The 19227-nt window shown below is 39.2% G+C and overlaps 23 non-coding genes across 23 annotated transcripts; all 23 read right to left on the bottom strand.

The window, feature by feature from the left end:
* Nucleotides 1–266: 266 nt before the first annotated feature.
* On the bottom strand, nt 267–339 carry TRNAV-AAC (transfer RNA valine (anticodon AAC)). Its single transcript has one exon. It is a non-coding gene; the product is annotated as a tRNA-Val (tRNA).
* A 345-nt stretch (nt 340–684) lies between these two features.
* Nucleotides 685–757, bottom strand: TRNAV-CAC (transfer RNA valine (anticodon CAC)). The gene has a single exon. It is a non-coding gene; the product is annotated as a tRNA-Val (tRNA).
* A 1147-nt stretch (nt 758–1904) lies between these two features.
* Nucleotides 1905–1977, bottom strand: TRNAV-CAC (transfer RNA valine (anticodon CAC)). Its single transcript has one exon. It is a non-coding gene; the product is annotated as a tRNA-Val (tRNA).
* A 2522-nt stretch (nt 1978–4499) lies between these two features.
* TRNAV-AAC (transfer RNA valine (anticodon AAC)) lies at nt 4500–4572 on the bottom strand. Its single transcript has one exon. It is a non-coding gene; the product is annotated as a tRNA-Val (tRNA).
* A 192-nt stretch (nt 4573–4764) lies between these two features.
* On the bottom strand, nt 4765–4837 carry TRNAV-CAC (transfer RNA valine (anticodon CAC)). The gene has a single exon. It is a non-coding gene; the product is annotated as a tRNA-Val (tRNA).
* A 1060-nt stretch (nt 4838–5897) lies between these two features.
* TRNAV-AAC (transfer RNA valine (anticodon AAC)) lies at nt 5898–5970 on the bottom strand. The gene has a single exon. It is a non-coding gene; the product is annotated as a tRNA-Val (tRNA).
* Nucleotides 5971–9125: 3155 nt separating this feature from the next.
* TRNAV-AAC (transfer RNA valine (anticodon AAC)) lies at nt 9126–9198 on the bottom strand. Its single transcript has one exon. It is a non-coding gene; the product is annotated as a tRNA-Val (tRNA).
* A 911-nt stretch (nt 9199–10109) lies between these two features.
* Nucleotides 10110–10182, bottom strand: TRNAV-CAC (transfer RNA valine (anticodon CAC)). The gene has a single exon. It is a non-coding gene; the product is annotated as a tRNA-Val (tRNA).
* A 79-nt stretch (nt 10183–10261) lies between these two features.
* Nucleotides 10262–10334, bottom strand: TRNAV-CAC (transfer RNA valine (anticodon CAC)). The gene has a single exon. It is a non-coding gene; the product is annotated as a tRNA-Val (tRNA).
* Nucleotides 10335–10566: 232 nt separating this feature from the next.
* Nucleotides 10567–10639, bottom strand: TRNAV-CAC (transfer RNA valine (anticodon CAC)). The gene has a single exon. It is a non-coding gene; the product is annotated as a tRNA-Val (tRNA).
* A 385-nt stretch (nt 10640–11024) lies between these two features.
* TRNAV-CAC (transfer RNA valine (anticodon CAC)) lies at nt 11025–11097 on the bottom strand. The gene has a single exon. It is a non-coding gene; the product is annotated as a tRNA-Val (tRNA).
* Nucleotides 11098–11330: 233 nt separating this feature from the next.
* Nucleotides 11331–11403, bottom strand: TRNAV-CAC (transfer RNA valine (anticodon CAC)). Its single transcript has one exon. It is a non-coding gene; the product is annotated as a tRNA-Val (tRNA).
* A 572-nt stretch (nt 11404–11975) lies between these two features.
* TRNAV-AAC (transfer RNA valine (anticodon AAC)) lies at nt 11976–12048 on the bottom strand. The gene has a single exon. It is a non-coding gene; the product is annotated as a tRNA-Val (tRNA).
* Nucleotides 12049–12433: 385 nt separating this feature from the next.
* Nucleotides 12434–12506, bottom strand: TRNAV-CAC (transfer RNA valine (anticodon CAC)). The gene has a single exon. It is a non-coding gene; the product is annotated as a tRNA-Val (tRNA).
* Nucleotides 12507–13748: 1242 nt separating this feature from the next.
* TRNAV-AAC (transfer RNA valine (anticodon AAC)) lies at nt 13749–13821 on the bottom strand. Its single transcript has one exon. It is a non-coding gene; the product is annotated as a tRNA-Val (tRNA).
* Nucleotides 13822–14203: 382 nt separating this feature from the next.
* On the bottom strand, nt 14204–14276 carry TRNAV-AAC (transfer RNA valine (anticodon AAC)). The gene has a single exon. It is a non-coding gene; the product is annotated as a tRNA-Val (tRNA).
* A 687-nt stretch (nt 14277–14963) lies between these two features.
* Nucleotides 14964–15036, bottom strand: TRNAV-CAC (transfer RNA valine (anticodon CAC)). Its single transcript has one exon. It is a non-coding gene; the product is annotated as a tRNA-Val (tRNA).
* A 759-nt stretch (nt 15037–15795) lies between these two features.
* Nucleotides 15796–15868, bottom strand: TRNAV-AAC (transfer RNA valine (anticodon AAC)). Its single transcript has one exon. It is a non-coding gene; the product is annotated as a tRNA-Val (tRNA).
* A 382-nt stretch (nt 15869–16250) lies between these two features.
* TRNAV-AAC (transfer RNA valine (anticodon AAC)) lies at nt 16251–16323 on the bottom strand. Its single transcript has one exon. It is a non-coding gene; the product is annotated as a tRNA-Val (tRNA).
* A 687-nt stretch (nt 16324–17010) lies between these two features.
* Nucleotides 17011–17083, bottom strand: TRNAV-CAC (transfer RNA valine (anticodon CAC)). Its single transcript has one exon. It is a non-coding gene; the product is annotated as a tRNA-Val (tRNA).
* A 538-nt stretch (nt 17084–17621) lies between these two features.
* Nucleotides 17622–17694, bottom strand: TRNAV-CAC (transfer RNA valine (anticodon CAC)). The gene has a single exon. It is a non-coding gene; the product is annotated as a tRNA-Val (tRNA).
* Nucleotides 17695–18299: 605 nt separating this feature from the next.
* TRNAV-AAC (transfer RNA valine (anticodon AAC)) lies at nt 18300–18372 on the bottom strand. The gene has a single exon. It is a non-coding gene; the product is annotated as a tRNA-Val (tRNA).
* A 382-nt stretch (nt 18373–18754) lies between these two features.
* On the bottom strand, nt 18755–18827 carry TRNAV-AAC (transfer RNA valine (anticodon AAC)). The gene has a single exon. It is a non-coding gene; the product is annotated as a tRNA-Val (tRNA).
* Nucleotides 18828–19227: the final 400 nt, after the last annotated feature.

Genomic DNA, 19227 nt, shown 5'->3' with positions numbered 1-19227 from the left:
TCTGCGAGAATGGAAAAGTATTGCACCTGGAAGAGCCATAGTAACAGAATACTCTTAAAATCATAAAGTAAAAGTATGTTTCTGCCCACTTTCAAACTGAGGACCTTTCGCATATGAGATGAATGTGATAACCACTACACTACAAAAACTGCCTCTTGGGGAACAGAAAAGAATTAAACTCGGAAGTGCAATTTGCATATGGGATTTCAAAAATATTTTTTCTGCTAATAGTAACAGAAAAATCCTAAAATCATAAGTAAAAAAAAAGTTTCTGCCCAGCTTCAAACTGGGGACCTTTCGCGTGTTAGGCAAACGTGATAACCACTACACTACAGAAACTGTCTCTGTGTGGATGGAAAAGTATTGAAAGTAAAAGTATGTTTCTGCCCACTTTCAAACTGGGGACCTTTCGCGTGTGAGGCTAACGTGATAACCACTACACTACAGAAACTGCATCTGCGGGGACAGAAAAGTATTGAACATGGAAGACCCAAAGTAAAAGAATCCTCATAAAATCATAAAGTAAAAGTATGTTTTTGCCCACTTTCAAACTGGGGACCTTTCGCGTGTTAGGCGAATGTGATAACCTCTACACTACAGAAACTGCCTCTGTGGGGACGGAAAAGTATTGCACCTGGAAGAGCCATAGTAACAGAATACTATTAAAATCATAACGTAAAAGTATGTTTCTGCCCAGTTTCGAACTGGGGACTTTTCGCGTGTGAGGCGAACGTGATAACCACTACACTACAGAAACTGCCTCTGCGAGGATGGGAAAGTATTGAACCTGGAAAACCCATAGTAACAGTATCCTCATAAAATCATAAAGTAAAAGTATGTTTCTGCCCACTTTCAAACTGGGGACCTTTCGTGTCTGAGGCAAACGTGATAACCACTACACTACAGAAACTGTCTCTGCGTGGACGGAAAAGTATTGAAAGTAAAATTATGTTTCTGCCCGCTTTCAAACTGGGGACCTTTCGCGTGTGAGGCTTACGTGATAACCACTACACTACAGAAACTGCCTCTGCGGGGACAGAAAAGTATTGAACATGGAAGACCCATAGTAAAAGAATCCTCATAAACTCATAAAGTAAAAGTATGTTTTTGCCCACTTTCAAACTGGGGACCTTTCGCGTGTTAGGCAAATGTGATAACCACTACACTACAGAAACTGCCTCTGTGGGGATGGAAAAGTATTGCACCTGGAAGAGCCATAGTAACAGAATACTCTTAAAATCATAAAGTAAAAGTATGTTTCTGCCCACTTTCAAACAGAGGACCTTTCGCATATGAGATGAACGTGATAACCACTACACTACAGAAACAGCCTCTTGTGGAGTGGCAAAGTATTGAACCTGGAAGAGCCTTAGTAACAGAATACTCTTAAAATCATAATGTAAAAGTATGTTTCTGCCCCACTTTCAAACAGAGGACCTTTCGCATATGAGATGAACATGATAACCACTACACTACAGAAACAGCCTCTTGGGGAACGGAAAAGAATTAAACTTGGAAGTGAAATTTGCATATGGGCTTTCAAAAATATTTTTTCTGCTACTAGTATCAGAAAAATCCTAAAATCATAAATAATAAAAATGTTTCTATCTAGTTTTGAACTGGGGACCTTTCACGTGTTAGGCAAATGTGATAACCACTACACTACAGAAACTGCATCTTTGGAGGTGGAAAAGTATTGAACCTGGAAGACCCATAGTAACAGAATCCTCATAAAATCATAAAGTAAAAGTATGTTTTTGCCCACTTTCAAACTGGGGACCTTTTGTGTGTTAGGCGAATGTGATAACCACTACACTACAGAAACTGCCTCTGTGGGGATGGAAAGTATTGAACCTGGAAGAGCCATAGTAACAGAATACTCTTAAAATCATAACGTAAAAGTATGTTTCTGCCCAGTTTCGAACTGGGGACCTTTTGCGTGTGAGGCAAACGTGACAACCACTACACTACAGAAACTACCTCTGCGAGAATGGAAAAGTATTGCACCTGGAAGAGCCATAGTAACAGAATACTCTTAAAATCATAAAGTAAAAGTATGTTTCTGCCCACTTTCAAACTGAGGACCTTTCGCATATGAGATGAATGTGATAACCACTACACTACAAAAACTGCCTCTTGGGGAACAGAAAAGAATTAAACTCGGAAGTGCAATTTGCATATGGGATTTCAAAAATATTTTTTTTGCTAATAGTAACAGAAAAATCCTAAAATCATAAGTAAAAAAAAATTTTCTGCCCAGCTTCAAACTGGGGACCTTTCGCGTGTTAGGCGAACGTGATAACCACTACACTACAGAGACAGCCTCTGCGGGGACAGAAAAGTATTGAAAGTAAAAGTATGTTTCTGCCAACTTTCAAACTGGTGACCTTTCGCGTGTTAGGCGATCGTGATAACAACTACACTACAGAAACTGCCTCTGTGGGGACGGAAAAGTATTGAACCTGGAAGAGCCATAGTAACAGAATACTAATAAAATCATAAAGTAAAAGTATGTTTCTGCCTACTTTCAAACTGAGGACCTTTCGCATATGAGATGAATGTGATAACCACTACACTACAAAAACTGCCTCTTGGGGAACGGAAAAGAATTAAACTTGGAAGTGCAATTTGCATATTGGCTTCCAAAATTATTTTTTCTACTAATAGTAACAGAAAAATCCTGAATAAAAAATAAATTTCTGGCCAGTTTCAAACAGGGGACCTTTCGCGTATTAGGCGAACGTGATAACCACTACACTACAGAAACAGCCTCTCGTGGAGTGGCAAAGTATTGAACCTGGAAGAGCCATAGTAACAGAATACTCTTGAAATCAAAATGTAAAATTATGTTTCAGCCCCACTTTCAAACTGAGGATCTTTCGCATATGAGATGAACGTGATAACCACTACACTACAGAAACTGCCTCTTGGGGAATGGAAAAGAATTAAACCTGGAAGTGCAATTTGCATATGGGCTTTCAAAAATATTTTTTCTGCTAATACTAACAGAAAAATCCGAAATAAAAAGAAATTTTCTGCCCAGTTTCAAACTGGGAGCTTTTTGAGTGTTAGGCGAACGTGATAACCACTACACTACAGAAACTGCGTCTGTGCCAACGGAAAAGTATTGAACCTGGAAGAGCCATAGTAACAGAATACTAATATAATCATAAAGTAAAAGTATGTTTCTGCCTACTTTCAAACTAAGGACCTTTCGCATATGAGATGAATATGATAACCACTACACTACAAAAACTGCCTCTTGGAGAACTGAAAAGAATTAAACTCGGAAGGGCAATTTGCATATGGGCTTTCAAAAATATTTTTTCTGCTAATAGTAACAGAAAAATCCTAAAATCATAAGTAAAAAAAAATTTTCTGCCCAGCTTCAAACTGGGGACCTTTCGCGTGTTAGGCGAACGTGATAACCACTACACTACAGAGACAGCCTCTGCGGGGACAGAAAAGTATTGAAAGTAAAAGTATGTTTCTGCCAACTTTCAAACTGGTGACCTTTCGCGTGTTAGGCGATCGTGATAACAACTACACTACAGAAACTGCCTCTGTGGGGACGGAAAAGTATTGAACCTGGAAGAGCCATAGTAACAGAATACTAATAAAATCATAAAGTAAAAGTATGTTTCTGCCTACTTTCAAACTGAGGACCTTTCGCATATGAGATGAATGTGATAACCACTACACTACAAAAACTGCCTCTTGGGGAACGGAAAAGAATTAAACTTGGAAGTGCAATTTGCATATTGGCTTCCAAAATTATTTTTTCTACTAATAGTAACAGAAAAATCCTGAATAAAAAATAAATTTCTGCCCAGTTTCAAACAGGGGACCTTTCGCGTATTAGGCGAACGTGATAACCACTACACTACAGAAACAGCCTCTCGTGGAGTGGCAAAGTATTGAACCTGGAAGAGCCATAGTAACAGAATACTCTTAAAATCAAAATGTAAAATTATGTTTCAGCCCCACTTTCAAACTGAGGATCTTTCGCATATGAGATGAACGTGATAACCACTACACTACAGAAACTGCCTCTTGGGGAATGGAAAAGAATTAAACCTGGAAGTGCAATTTGCATATGGGCTTTCAAAAATATTTTTTCTGCTAATACTAACAGAAAAATCCGAAATAAAAAGAAATTTTCTGCCCAGTTTCAAACTGGGAGCTTTTTGAGTGTTAGGCGAACGTGATAACCACTACACTACAGAAACTGCGTCTGTGCCAACGGAAAAGTATTGAACCTGGAAGAGCCATAGTAACAGAATACTAATAAAATCATAAAGTAAAAGTATGTTTCTGCCTACTTTCAAACTAAGGACCTTTCGCATATGAGATGAATATGATAACCACTACACTACAAAAACTGCCTCTTGGAGAACTGAAAAGAATTAAACTCGGAAGGGCAATTTGCATATGGGCTTTCAAAAATATTTTTTCTGCTAATAGTAACAGAAAAATCCTAAAATCATAAATAAAAAAAAAGTTTCTGCCCAGTTTCAAACTGGGGACCTTCCGCGTGTTAGGCAAACGTGATAACCACTACACTACAGAAACTGTCTCTGCGTGGATGGAAAAGTATTGAAAGTAAAAGTATGTTTCTGCCCACTTTCAAACTGGGGACCTTTCGCGTGTGAGGCTAACGTGATAACCACTACACTACAGAAACTGCATCTGCGGGGACAGAAAAGTATTGCACCTGGAAGAGCCATAGTAACAGAATACTATTAAAATCATAACGTAAAAGTATGTTTCTGCCCAGTTTCGAACTGGGGACTTTTCGCGTGTGAGGCGAACGTGATAACCACTACACTACAGAAACTGCCTCTACGGGGATGGAAAAGTATTGAACCTGGAAAACCCATAGTAACAGTATCCTCATAAAATCATAAAGTAAAAGTATGTTTCTGCCCACTTTCAAACTGGGGACCTTTCGTGTCTGAGGCGAATGTGATAACCACTACACTACAGAAACTGCCTCTTGGGGAATGGAAAATAATTAAACCTGGAAGTGCAATTTGCATATCGGCTTTCAAAAATATTTTTTCTGCTAATAGTAACAGAGAAATCCTAAATAAAAAGAAATTTTCTGCCCAGTTTCAAACTGGGAACTTTTTGAGTGTTAGGCGAACGTGATAACCACTACACTACAGAAACTGCGTCTGTGCCAACGGAAAAGTATTGAACCTGGAAGAGCCATAGTAACAGAATACTAATAAAATCATAATGTTAAAGTATATTTCTGCCTACTTTCAAACTGAGGACCTTTCGCATATGAGATGAATATGATAACCACTACACTACAAAAACTGCCTCTTGGAGAACTGAAAAGAATTAAACTCGGAAGTGCAATTTGCATATGGGCTTTCAAAAATATTTTTTCTGCTAATAGTAACAGAAAAATCCTAAAATCATAAATAAAAAAAAAGTTTCTGCCCAGCTTCAAACTGGGGACCTTTCGCGTGTTAGGCGAACGTGATAACAACTACACTACAGAGACTGCCTCTGCGGGGACAGAAAAGTATTGAAAGTAAAAGTATGTTTCTGCCAACTTTCAAACTGGGGACCTTTCGCGTGTTAGGCGAACGTGATAACAACTACACTACAGAAACTGCCTCTGTGGGGACGGAAAAGTATTGAACCTGGAAGAGCCATAGTAACAGAATACTAATAAAATCATAAAGTAAAAGTATGTTTCTGCCTACTTTCAAACTGAGGACCTTTCGCATATGAGATGAATGTGATAACCACTACACTACAAAAACTGCCTCTTGGGGAACGGAAAAGAGATAAACTTGGAAGTGCAATTTGCATATGGGCTTTCAAAAATATTTTTTCTGCTACTAGTAACAGAAAAATCCTAAAATCATAAATAATAAAAATGTTTCTGGTCAGTTTCGAACTGGGGACCTTTCGCATGTTAGGCGAACGTGATAACCACTACACTACAGAAACTGCCTCTGCGGGGACAGAAAAGTATTGAACATGGAAGACCCATAGTAAAAGTATCCTCATAAAATCATAAAGTAAAAGTATGTTTTTGCACACATTCAAACTGGGGACCTTTCGCGTGTTAGGCGAATGTGATAGCCACTACACTACAGAAACTGCCTCTGTGGGGATGGAAAAGTATTGAACCTGGAATACCCATAGTAACAGTATCCTCATAAAATCATAAAGTAAAAGTATGTTTCTGCCCACTTTCAAACTGGGGACCTTTCGTGTCTGAGGCGAATGTGATAACCACTACACTACAGAAACTGTCTTTGTGGGTACGGAAAAGTATTGAACCTGGAAGAGCCATAGTAACAGAATACTCTTAAAATCATAACGTAAAAGTATGTTTCTGCCCAGTTTCGAACTGGGGACCTTTCACGGGAGAGGCAAACGTGATAACCACTACACTACAGAAACTGCCTCTGCAAAATCGGAAAAGTATTGCACCAGGAAGAGCCATAGTAACAGAATTAAAATCATAACGTAAAAGAATGTTTCTGCGCAGTTTCGAACAGGGGACCTTTCACGTGTGAGGTGAATGTGATAACCACTACACTACAGAAACTGCTTCTGCGAAGACGGAAAAGTATTGAACCTGGAAGAGCCATAGTAACAGAATACTCTTAAAATCATAACGTAAAAGTATGTTTCTGCCTACTTTCAAACTGAGGACCTTTCGCATATGAGATGAATGTGATAACCACTACACTACAGAAACAGCCTCTTGTGGAGTGGCAAAGTATTGAACCTGGAAGAGCCATAGTAACAGAATACTCTTTAAATCATTATGTAAAAGAATGTTTCTGCCCCACTTTCAAACTGAGGATCTTTCGCATATGAGATGAACGTGATAACCACTACACTACAGAAACTGCCTCTTGGGGAATGGAAAAGAATTAAACCTGGAAGTGCAATTTGCATATGGGCTTTCAAAAATATTTTTTCTGCTAATAGTAACAGAAAAATCCTAAAATCATAAATAAAAAAAAAGTTTCTGCACAGCTTCAAACTGGGGACCTTTCGTGTGTTAGGCGAACGTGACAACCACTACACTACAGAGACTGCCTCTGTGGGTACGGAAAAGTATTGAAAGTAAAAGTATGTTTCTGCCAACTTTCAAACTGGGGACCTTTCGCATGTTAGACGATCGTGATAACAACTACACTACAGAAACTGCCTCTGTGGGGACGGAAAAGTATTGAACCTGGAAGAGCCATAGTAACAGAATACTAATAAAATCATAAAGTAAAAGTATGTTTCTGCCTACTTTCAAACTGAGGACCTTTCGCATATGAGATGAATGTGATAACCACTACACTACAAAAACTGCCTCTTGGGGAACGGAAAAGAGTTAAACTTTGAAGTGCAATTTGCATATGGGCTTTCAAAAATATTTTTTCTGCTACTAGTAACAGAAAAATCCTAAAATCATAAATAATAAAAATGTTTCTGGCCAGTTTCGAACTGGGGACCTTTCGCGTGTTAGGCGAACGTGATAACCACTACATTACAGAAAGTGCCTCTGCGGGGACAGAAAAGTATTGAACATGGAAGACCCATAGTAAAAGAATCCTCATAAAATCATAAAGTAAAAGTATGTTTTTGCCCACTTTCAAACTGGGGACCTTTCGCGTGTTAGGCGAATGTGATAACCACTGCACTACAGAAACTGCCTCTGTGGGGACGGAAAAGTATTGCACCTGGAAGAGCCATAGTAACAGAATACTCTTAAAATCATAACGTAAAAGTATGTTTCTGCCCAGTTTCGAACTGGGGACCTTACGCGGGTGAGGCGAACGTGATAACCACTACACTACAGAAACTGCCTCTGCAAAAATGGAAAAGTATTGCACCTGGAAGAGCCATAGTAACAGAATTAAAATCATAACTTAAAGGAATGTTTCTGCCCAGTTTTGAAAAGGGGACCTTTCGCGTGTGAGGCGAACGTGATAACCACTACACTACAGAAACTGTCTCTGTGTGGATGGAAAAGTATTGAAAGTAAAAGAATGTTTCTGCCCACTTTCAAACTGGGGACCTTTCGCGTGTGAGGCGAACGTGATAACCACTACACTACAGAAACTGCCTCTGCGGGGACAGAAAAGTATTGAACATGGAAGACCCATAGTAAAAGAATCCTCATAAAATCATAAAGTAAAAGTATGTTTTTGCCCACTTTCAAACTGGGGACCTTTCGCGTGTTAGGCGAATGTGATAACCACTGCACTACAGAAACTGCCTCTGTGGGGACGGAAAAGTATTGCACCTGGAAGAGCCATAGTAACAGAATACTCTTAAAATCATAACGTAAAAGTATGTTTCTGCCCAGTTTCGAACGGGGGACTTTTCACGTGTGAGTCGAACGTGATAACCACTACACTACAGAAACTGCCTCTGCGGGGATGGAAAAGTATTGAACCTGGAAGACCCATAGTAACAGTATCCTCATAAAATCATAAAGTAAAAGTATGTTTCTGCACACTTTCAAACTGGGGACCTTTCGTGTCTGAGGGGAATGTGATTACCACTACACTACAGAAACTGTCTTTGTGGGTATGGAAAAGTATTGAACCTGGAAGAGCCATAGTAACAGAATTCTCTTAAAATCATAAAGTAAAAGTATGTTTCTGCCCCGTTTCGAACTGGGGACCTTACGCGGGTGAGGCGAACGTGATAACCACTACACTACAGAAACTACCTCTGCAAAAATGGAAAAGTATTGCACCTGGAAGAGCCATAGTAACAGAATTAAAATCATAACGTAAAAGAATGTTTCTGCCCAGTTTCGAACAGGGGACCTTTCGCGTGTGAGTCGAACGTGATAACCACTACACTACAGAAACTGCTTCTGCGAAGACGGAAAAGTATTAAACCCGGAAGACCCATAGTAACAGAATCCTCATAAAATCATAAAGTAAAAGTATGTTTCTGCCTACTTTCAAACTGAGGACCTTTCGCATATGAGATGAATGTTATAACCACTACACTACAAAAACTGCCTCTTGGGGAACTGAAAAGAATTAAACTTGGAAGTGCAATTTGCATATGGGCTTTCAAAAATATTTTTTCTGCTACTAGTAACAGAAAAATCCTAAAATCATAAATAAAAAAAATGTTTCTGCCAAGTTTCGAACTGGGGACCTTTCGCATGTTAGGCGAATGTGATAACCACTACACTACAGAAACTGCCTCTGCGGGGTTGGAAAAGTATTGAACCTGGAAGACCCATAGTAACAGTATCCTCATAAAATCATAAAGTAAAAGTATGTTTCTGCCCACTTTCAAATAGAGGACCTTTCGCATATGAGATGAACGTGATAACCACTACACTACAGAAACTGCCTCTGTGGGTACGGAAAAGTATTGAACCTGGAAGAGCCAGAGTAACAGAATACTCTTAAAATCATAACGTAAAAGTATGTTTCTGCCCAGTTTCAAACAGAGGACCTTTCGCATATGAGATGAACGTGATAACCTTTACACTACAGAAACAGCCTCTTGTGGAGTGGCAAAGTATTGAACCTGGAAGAGCCATAGTAACAGAATACTCTTAAAATCATAATGTAAAAGTATGTTTCAGCCCCACTTTCAAACTGAGGATCTTTCGCATATGAGATGAACGTGACAACCACTACACTACAGAAACTGCTTCTTTGGGAATGGAAAAGAATTAAACCTGGAAGTGCAATTTGCATATGGGCTTTCAAAAATATTTTTTCTGCTAATAGTAACAGAAAAATCCTAAATAAAAAGAAATTTTCTGCCAAGTTTCAAACTGGGAACTTTTTGCGTGTTAGGCGAACGTGATAACCACTACACTACAGAAACTACGTCTGTGCCAACAGAAAAGTATTGAACCTGGAAGAGCCATAGTAACAGAATACTAATAAAATCATAAAGTAAAAGTATGTTTCTGCCTACTTTCAAACTGAGGACCTTTCGCATATGAGATGAATGTGATAACCACTACACTACAAAAACTGCCTCTTGGGGAACGGAAAAGAGTTAAACTTGGAAGTGCAATTTGCATATGGGCTTTAAAAATATTTTTTCTGCTACTAGTAACAGAAAAATCCTAAAATCATAAATAATAAAAATGTTTCTGCCCAGTTTCGAACAGGGGACCTTTCGCGTGTGAGGCGAATGTGATAACCACTACACTACAGAAACTGCCTCTGTGGGGACGGAAAGTATTGAACCTGGAAGAGCCATAGTAACAGAATACTCTTAAAATCATAACGTAACAGTATGTTTCTGCCCAGTTTCGAACTGGAGACCTTTTGCGTGTGAGGCAAAAGTGATAACCACTACACTACAGAAACTGCCTCTGTGAGGATGGAAAAGTATTGAACCTGGAAGACCCATAGTAACAGAATCCTCATAAAATCATAAAGTAAAAGTATGTTTTTGCCCACTTTCAAACTGGGGACCTTTTGTGTGTTAGGCAAATGTGATAACCACTACACTACAGAAACTGCCTCTGTGGGGACGGAAAGTATTGAACCTGGAAGAGCCATAGTAACAGAATACTCTTAAAATCATAACGTAACAGTATGTTTCTGCCCAGTTTCGAACTGGAGACCTTTTGCGTGTGAGGCAAAAGTGATAACCACTACACTACAGAAACTGCCTCTGTGAGGATGGAAAAGTATTGAATCTGGAAGACCCATAGTAACAGAATCCTCATAAAATCATAAAGTAAAAGTATGTTTCTGCCCACTTTCAAACTGGGGACCTTTTGTGTGTTAGGCAAATGTGATAACCACTACACTACAGAAACTGCCTCTGTGGCGACAGAAAGTATTGAATCTGGAAGAGCCATAGTAACAGAATACTCTTAAAATCATAACGTAAAAGTATGTTTCTGCGCAGTTTCGAACTGGAGACCTATTGCGTGTGAGGCAAACGTGATAACCACTACACTACAGAAACTGCCTCTGCGAGGACGGAAAAGTATTGCACCTGGAAGAGCCATAGTAACAGAATACTCTTAAAATCATAACATAAAAGTATGTTTCTGCCCAGTTTCGAACTGGGGACCTTTCGCATGTGAGGCGAACGTGATAACCACTACACTACAGAAACTGCCTCTGCGGGGACAGAAAAGTATTGAACATGGAAGATCCAAAGTGAAAGAATCCTCATAAAATCATAAAGTAAAAGTATGTTTTTGCCCACTTTCAAACTGGGGACCTTTCGCGTGTTAGGCGAATGTGATAACCACTACACTACAGAAACTGCCTCTGTGGGGACGGAAAAGTATTGCACCTGGAAGAGCCATAGTAACAGAATACTCTTAAAATCATAAAGTAAAAGTATGTTTCTGCCCAGTTTCGAACTGGGGACTTTTCGCGTGTGAGGCGAACGTGATAACCACTACACTACAGAAACTGCCTCTTGGGGAACGGAAAAGAATTAAACTCGGAAGTGCAATTTGCATATGGGCTTTCAAAAATATTTTTTCTGCTAATAGTAACAGAAAAATCCTAAAATCATAAATAAAAAAAAAGTTTCTGCACAGCTTCAAACTGGGGACCTTTCGCGTGTTAGGCGAACATGATAACCACTACACTACAGAGACTGCCTCTGCGGGTACGGAAATGTATTGAAAGTAAAAGTATGTTTCTGCCAACTTTCAAACTGGGGACCTTTCGCGTGTTAGGCGAACATGATAACCACTACACTACAGAAACTGCCTCTGTGGGGACGGAAAAGTATTGAACCTGGAAGAGCCATAGTAACAGAATACTAATAAAATCATAAAGTAAAAGTATGTTTCTGCCTACTTTCAAACTGAGGACCTTTCGCATATGAGATGAATGTGATAACCACTACACTACAAAAACTGCCTCTTGGGGAAAGGAAAAGAGTTAAACTTGGAAGTGCAATTTGCATATGGGCTTTCAAAAATATTTTTTCTGCTACTAGTAACAAAAAAATCCTAAAATCATAAATAATAAAAATGTTTCTGCCCAGTTTCGAACTGGGGACCTTTCGCGTGTTAGACGAACGTGATAACCACTACACTACAGAAACTGCATCTTTGGAGGTGGAAAAGTATTGAACCTGGAAGACCCATAGTAACAAAAGCCTCATAAAATCATAAAGTAAAAGAATGTTTTTGCCCACTTTCAAACTGGGGACCTTTTGTGTGTTAGGCGAATGTGATAACCACTACACTACAGAAACTGCCTCTGTGGGGACGGAAAGTATTGAACCTGGAAGAGCCATAGTAACAGAATACTCTTAAAATCATAACGTAAAAGTTTGTTTCCGCCCAGTTTCGAACTGGAGACCTTTTGCGTGTGAGGCAAACATTATAACCACTACACTACAGAAACTGCCTCTGCGAGGACGGAAAAGTATTGTACCTGGAAGAGCCATAGTAACAGAATACTCTTAAAATCATAACATAAAAGTATGTTTCTCCCCAGTTTCGAACTGGGGACTTTTCGCGTGTGAGGCGAACGTGATAACCACTACACTACAGAAACTACCTCTGCGAGGACGGAAAAGTATTGAATCTGGAAGACCCATAGTAACAGAATCCTCATAAAATCATAAAGTAAAAGTATGTTTCTGCCCACTTTCAAACTGAGGACCTTTCGCATATGAGATGAATGTGATAACCACTACACTACAATAACTGCCTCTTGGGGAACGGAAAAGAATTAAACTTGGAAGTGCAATTTGCATATTGGCTTCCAAAATTATTTTTTCTACTAATAGTAACAGAAAAATCCTGAATAAAAAATAAATTTCTGCCCAGTTTCAAACAGGGGACCTTTCGCGTGTTAGGCGAACGTGATAACCACTACACTACAGAAACAGCCTCTCGTGGAGTGGCAAAGTATTGAACCTGGAAGAGCCATAGTAACAGAATTAAAATCATAACATAAAAGAATGTTTCTGCGCAGTTTCGAACAGGGGACCTTTCGCGTGTGAGGCAAATGTGATAACCACTACACTACAGAAACTGCTTCTGCAAAGACGGAAAAGTATTGAACCTGGAAGAGCCATAGTAACAGAATACTCTTAAAATCATAACGTAAAAGTATGTTTCTTCCTACTTTCAAACTGAGGACCTTTCGCATATGAGATGAATGTGATAACCACTACACTACAGAAACAGCCTCTTGTGGAGTGGCAAAGTATTGAACCTGGAAGAGCCATAGTAACAGAATACACTTTAAATCATTATGTAAAAGTATGTTTCTGCCCCACTTTCAAACTGAGGATCTTTCGCATATGAGATGAACGTGATAACCACTACACTACAGAAACTGCCTCTTGGGGAATGGAAAAGAATTAAACCTGGAAGTGCAATTTGCATATGGGCTTTCAAAAATATTTTTTCTGCTAATAGTAACAGAAAAATCCTAAATAAAATGAAATTTTCAGCCCAGTTTCAAACTGGGAACTTTTTGAGTGTTAGGCGAACGTGATAACCACTACACTACAGAAACTGCGTCTGTGCCAACGGAAAAGTATTGAACCTGGAAGAGCCATAGTAACAGAATACTAATAAAATCATAATGTTAAAGTATATTTCTGCCTACTTTCAAACTGAGGACCTTTCGCATATGAGATGAATATGATAACCACTACACTACAAAAACTGCCTCTTGGAGAACTGAAAAGAATTAAACTCGGAAGTGCAATTTGCATATGGGCTTTCAAAAATATTTTTTCTGCTAATAGTAACAGAAAAATCCTAAAATCATAAATAAAAAAAAAGTTTCTGCCCAGCTTCAAACTGGGGACCTTTCGCGTGTTAGGCGAACGTGATAACCACTACACTACAGAGACTGCCTCTGCGGGTACGGAAAAGTATTGAAAGTAAAAGTATGTTTCTGCCAACTTTCAAACTGGGGACCATTCGCGTGTTAGGCGATCGTGATAACAACTACACTACAGAAACTGCCTCTGTGGGGAGGGAAAAGTATTGAACCTGGAAGAGCCATAGTAACAGAATACTAATAAAATCATAAAGTAAAAGAATGTTTCTGCCTACTTTCAAATTGAGGACCTTTCGCATATGAGATGAATGTGATAACCACTACACTACAAAAACTGCCTCTTGGGGAACGGAAAAGAGTTAAACTTGGAAGTGCAATTTGCATATGGGCTTTCAAAAATATTTTTTCTGCTACTAGTAACAGAAAAATCCTAAAATCATAAATAATAAAAATGTTTCTGGCCAGTTTTGAACTGGGGACCTTTCGCGTGTTAGGCAAATGTGATAACCACTACACTACAGAAACTGCCTCTGCGGGGACAGAAAAGTATTGAACATGGAAGACCCATAGTAAAAGAATCCTCATAAAATCATAAAGTAAAAGTATGTTTTTGCCCACTTTCAAACTGGGGACCTTTCGCGTGTTAGGCGAATGTGATAACCACTGCACTACAGAAACTGCCTCTGTGGGGACGGAAAAGTATTGCACCTGGAAGAGCCATAGTAACAGAATACTCTTAAAATCATAACGTAAAAGTATGTTTCTGCCCAGTTTCGAATTGGGGACTTTTCGCGTGTGAGGCGAACGTGATAACCACTACACTACAGAAACTGCCTCTGCGGGGATGGAAAAGTATTGAACCTGGAAGACCCATAGTAACAGTATCCTCATAAAATCATAAAGTAAAAGTATGTTTCTGCACACTTTCAAACTGGGGACCTTTCGTGTCTGAGGCGAATGTGATTACCACTACACTACAGAAACTGTCTTTGTGGGTACGGAAAAGTATTGAACCTGGAAGAGCCATAGTAACAGAATACTCTTAAAATCATAACGTAAAAGTATGTTTCTGCCCCGTTTCGAACTGGGGACCTTACGCGGGTGAGGCGAACGTGATAACCACTACACTACAGAAACTGCCTCTGCAAAAATGGAAAAGTATTGCACCTGGAAGAGCCATAGTAACAGAATTAAAATCATAACGTAAAAGAATGTTTCTGCCCAGTTTCGAACTGGGGACCTTTCGCGTGTGAGGCGAACGTGATAACCACTACACTACAGAAACTGCTTCTGCGAAGACGGAAAAGTATTGAACCTGGAAGAGCCATAGTAACAGAATACTCTTAAAATCATAACGTAAAAGTATGTTTCTGCCTACTTTCAAACTGAGGACCTTTCGCATATGAGATGAATGTGATAACCACTACACTACAGAAACAGCCTCTTGTGGAGTGGCAAAGTATTGAACCTGGAAGAGCCATAGTAACAGAATACACTTTAAATCATTATTTAAAAGTATGTTTCTGCCCCACTTTCAAACTGAGGATCTTTCGCATATGAGATGAACGTGATAACCACTACACTACAGAAACTGCCTCTTGGGGAATGGAAAAGAATTAAACCTGGAAGTGCAATTTGCATATGGGCTTTCAAAAATATTTTTTCTGCTAATAGTAACAGAAAAATCCTAAATAAAATGAAATTTTCAGCCCAGTTTCAAACTGGGAACTTTTTGAGTGTTAGGCGAACGTGATAACCACTACACTACAGAAACTGCGTCTGTGCCAACGGAAAAGTATTGAACCTGGAAGAGCCATAGTAACAGAATACTAATAAAATCATAATGTTAAAGTATATTTCTGCCTACTTTCAAACTGAGGACCTTTCGCATATGAGATGAATATGATAACCACTACACTACAAAAACTGCCTCTTGGAGAACTGAAAAGAATTAAACTCGGAAGTGCAATTTGCATATGGGCTTTCAAAAATATTTTTTCTGCTAATAGTAACAGAAAAATCCTAAAATCATAAATAAAAAAAAAGTTTCTGCCCAGCTTCAAACTGGGGACCTTTCGCGTGTTAGGCGAACGTGATAACCACTACACTACAGAGACTGCCTCTGCGGGTACGGAAAAGTATTGAAAGTAAAAGTATGTTTCTGCCAACTTTCAAACTGGGGACCATTCGCGTGTTAGGCGATCGTGATAACAACTACACTACAGAAACTGCCTCTGTGGGGACGGAAAAGTATTGAACCTGGAAGAGCCATAGTAACAGAATACTAATAAAATCATAAAGTAAAAGTATGTTTCTGCCTACTTTCAAATTGAGGACCTTTCGCATATGAGATGAATGTGATAACCACTACACTACAAAAACTGCCTCTTGGGGAACGGAAAAGAGTTAAACTTGGAAGTGCAATTTGCATATGGGCTTTCAAAAATATTTTTTCTGCTACTAGTAACAGAAAAATCCTAAAATCATAAATAATAAAAATGTTTCTGGCCAGTTTTGAACTGGGGACCTTTCGCGTGTTAGGCAAATGTGATAACCACTACACTACAGAAACTGCCTCTGCGGGGACAGAAAAGTATTGAACATGGAAGACCCATAGTAAAAGAATCCTCATAAAATCATAAAGTAAAAGTATGTTTTTGCCCACTTTCAAACTGGGGACCTTTCGCGTGTTAGGCGAATGTGATAACCACTGCACTACAGAAACTGCCTCTGTGGGGACGGAAAAGTATTGCACCTGGAAGAGCCATAGTAACAGAATACTCTTAAAATCATAACGTAAAAGTATGTTTCTGCCCAGTTTCGAATTGGGGACTTTTCGCGTGTGAGGCGAACGTGATAACCACTACACTACAGAAACTGCCTCTGCGGGGATGGAAAAGTATTGAACCTGGAAGACCCATAGTAACAGTATCCTCATAAAATCATAAAGTAAAAGTATGTTTCTGCACACTTTCAAACTGGGGACCTTTCGTGTCTGAGGCGAATGTGATTACCACTACACTACAGAAACTGTCTTTGTGGGTACGGAAAAGTATTGAACCTGGAAGAGCCATAGTAACAGAATACTCTTAAAATCATAACGTAAAAGTATGTTTCTGCCCCGTTTCGAACTGGGGACCTTACGCGGGTGAGGCGAACGTGATAACCACTACACTACAGAAACTGCCTCTGCAAAAATGGAAAAGTATTGCACCTGGAAGAGCCATAGTAACAGAATTAAAATCATAACGTAAAAGAATGTTTCTGCCCAGTTTCGAACTGGGGACCTTTCGCGTGTGAGGCGAACGTGATAACCACTACACTACAGAAACTGCTTCTGCGAAGACGGAAAAGTATTGAACCCGGAAGACCCATAGTAACAGAAACCTCATAAAATCATAAAGTAAAAGTATGTTTTTGCCCACTTTCAAACTGGGGACCTTTCGCGTGTTAGGCGAATGTGATAACCACTACACTACAGAAACTGCATCTTTGAAGGTGGAAAAGTATTGAACCTGGAAGACCCATAGTAACAGAATCCTCATAAAATCATAAAGTAGAAGTATGTTTTTGCCCACTTTCAAACTGGGGACCTTTTGTGTGTTAGGTGAATGTGATAACCACTACACTACAGAAACTGCCTCTGTGGGGACGGAAATTATTGAACCTGGAAGAGCCATAGTAACAGAATACTCTTAAAATCATAACGTAAAAGTATGTTTTTGCCCAGTTTCGAACTGGGGACCTTTTGCGTGTGAGGCAAACGTGCCTACCACTACACTACAGAAAATGCCTCTGCGAGGATGGAAAAGTATTGCACCTGGAAGAGAAATAGTAACAGAATACTCTTAAAATCATAACATAAAAGTATATTTCTGCCCAGTTTCGAACTGGGGACCTTTCGCGTGTGAGGCGAACGTGATAACCACTACACTACAGAAACTACCTCTGCGAGGACGAAAAAGTATTGCACCTGGAAGAGCCATAGTAACAGAATACTCTTAAAATCATAAAGTAAAAGTATGTTTCTGCCCACTTTCAAACTGAGGACCTTTCGCATATGAGATGAATGTGATAACCACTACACTACACTAACTGCATCTTGGGGAACAGAAAAGAATTAAACTTGGAAGTGCAATTTACATATGGGCTTCCAAAATTATTTTTTCTACTAATAGTAATATTAAAATCCTGAATAAAAAATAAATTTCTGCCCAGTTTCAAACAGGGGACCTTTCGCGTGTGAGGCGAACGTGACAACCACTATACTACAGAAACTGCCTCTGCAGGGATGGAAAAATATTGAACCTGGTAAACCCATAGTAACAGAATCCTCAAAAAATCATAAAGTAAAAGTATGTTTCTGCCAACTTTCTAACTGAGGACCTTTCGCATATTAGATGAACGTGATAACCACTACACTACAGAAACAGACTCTTGGAGAACTGAAAAGAATTAAACTCGGAAGTGCAATTTGCATATGGGCTTTCAAAAATATTTTTTCTGCTAATAGTAACAGAAAAATCCTAAAATCATAAATAAAAAAAAAGTTTCTGCCCAGCTTCAAACTGGGGACCTTTCGCGTGTTAGGCGAACGTGATAACCACTACACTACAGAGACTGCCTCTGCGGGTACGGAAAAGTATTGAAAGTAAAAGTATGTTTCTGCCAACTTTCAAACTGGGGACCTTTCGCGTGTTAGGCGATCGTGATAACAACTACACTACAGAAACTGCCTCTGTGGGGACGGAAAAGTATTGAACCTGGAAGAGCCATAGTAACAGAATACTAATAAAATCATAAAGTAAAAGTATGTTTCTGCCTACTTTCAAATTGAGGACCTTTCGCATATGAGATGAATGTGATAACCACTACACTACAAAAACTGCCTCTTGGGGAACGGAAAAGAGTTAAACTTGGAAGTGCAATTTGCATATGGGCTTTCAAAAATATTTTTTCTGCTACTAGTAACAGAAAAATCCTAAAATCATAAATAATAAAAATGTTTCTGGCCAGTTTTGAACTGGGGACCTTTCGCGTGTTAGGCAAACGTGATAACCACTACACTACAGAAACTGCCTCTGCGGGGACAGAAAAGTATTGAACATGGAAGACCCATAGTAAAAGAATCCTCATAAAATCATAAAGTAAAAGTATGTTTTTGCCCACTTTCAAACTGGGGACCTTTCGCGTGTTAGGCGAATGTGATAGACACTACAATACAGAAACTGCCTCTGTGGGGACGGAAAAGTATTGCACCTGGAAGAGCCATAGTAACAGAATACTCTTAAAATCATAACGTAAAAGTATGTTTCTGCCCTGTTTCAAACTGGGGACTTTTCGCGTGTGAGGCAAACGTGATAACCACTACACTACAGAAACTGCCTCTGCGGGGATGGAAAAGTATTGAACCTGGAATACCCATAGTAACAGTATCATCATAAAATCATGAAATAAAAGTATGTTTCTGCCCACT

Source organism: Taudactylus pleione, unplaced genomic scaffold (assembly GCF_031769625.1).
Source record: "Taudactylus pleione unplaced genomic scaffold, aTauple2 ptg000050l, whole genome shotgun sequence".
NCBI classification, from domain to species: Eukaryota; Metazoa; Chordata; class Amphibia; order Anura; family Myobatrachidae; genus Taudactylus; species Taudactylus pleione.
This window is presented reverse-complemented; position numbering and strand designations above follow the sequence as displayed.